This window comes from Phacochoerus africanus, chromosome 2 (genome assembly GCF_016906955.1).
Source record: "Phacochoerus africanus isolate WHEZ1 chromosome 2, ROS_Pafr_v1, whole genome shotgun sequence".
NCBI classification, from domain to species: domain Eukaryota; kingdom Metazoa; phylum Chordata; class Mammalia; order Artiodactyla; family Suidae; genus Phacochoerus; species Phacochoerus africanus.
The window spans coordinates 264,969,910-264,971,322 of record NC_062545.1 but is presented as its reverse complement, the minus strand read 5'-3'; positions in this window follow the sequence as shown (position 1 = coordinate 264,971,322).

The following is a 1,413-nucleotide window of genomic DNA, read 5'->3' as shown; positions in this document are numbered from 1 at the left end:
GGGTAGAACATGATGGAAGATAGTATGAGAAAAGGAATGTGTCATATACATAAACACATGCACACATATATATGAATGACTGGGTCACTATGCTATACAGCAGAAATTGATACAACACTGTAAATCAACTACATTATAATTTTAAAAAAAGAAAAATAAGAAAAGTGCATGAATAGGTATATGTCAAAGCACTATCAGCAATTACCCCTTGAGAGGAATGGGGAAGGGGATAAACAGACTCTCAATTTTAATTTTATACATGTTTCACTGCTAAACATTTTTAAGTAGGTGTGTATTATTTGAAAGAAATATAAAACAAGAGGCTAGCTCTTCAAGTACTCAGGGCAAGGAGATACCCCATTCATACCAGGACTACATCTAGGTTTTTCTGAGATTCCTCCTCAGAGTCAAATTTTGAAGCACACATCAGAGAAACCCATGTCTAGGCTGATCCCCCAGGTCCTGGCCACTGCTCCTGGGATCAGCCGAGCTGCCAAGTCACTAACACTAATATTAACAGTAATATTGGAAGCACTTCTTAATGGGCCCACTTCCCCAGAGAAGGCAGTGACTTTAGACAATAACACACTTAGGGCTATGTGGTGATGAGAACCATGAGATTCATGCAGATGCATGTAATAAAAAACCTCCTGGCATTTTTTCCCAGACAAGCCTTCCTGCCCTGAGAAGCAGAAGCCTCCCAAGGAGATTGAACACTCTACCTCCTCAGCTCCTTCCTGATGCCTTCCTTTCTTCCATTCTGGGCAACTACCTCTGTCTTCCCTGAGTAGGACATCTCTGAGTGGCTCTCAAATCAGGATGGCACCTGCTGCCTGAGGGATGATGGAATCACCAATACCAGCCCATTCCAGCCCAGCGGGTGTCCACAGGAAGTTGGGTACCCAGCTGCCCAGGACCACACACTCTCACAGCACCTCAGACCCTTCCTACACAAGCTCCTCCGTAACTTCTGGATGGAGGACCATCTTTCTCAAATTCAGTCCTTGACACAACATTGTGTATATTGTGAAGTTTATTTTTGACTTCCCAAGACAGCTTTTTCCTTCTCTTTTCCTTCATAGTGTCTCTTCCTTATACAAGCCTCAGCTATTCTATCTTGTGGATACTCTCCCCTCCCCTAATTAAAAATGAGCCACAAAAACATGAAAATATCTAACAGAACTCCAGAGAGCTCAATCAGTGCAGGAGGGATTGTGGGTATTCAGGTTTGAAGGATCCAAAAATCAGCCCCTGAACATGGTTGTCTGTTATGTCTTGTTTAACAGCTGATCCAGGCTTTTCTTTCCACTTCTGGGAATTAGTGATCACACAGAGAAACTTGGAGGATAGACTAAGTCATATGATCCAAGTTCCTAAATCACTTTAGAATGAGGGGCAACTCTTTTATCAAGA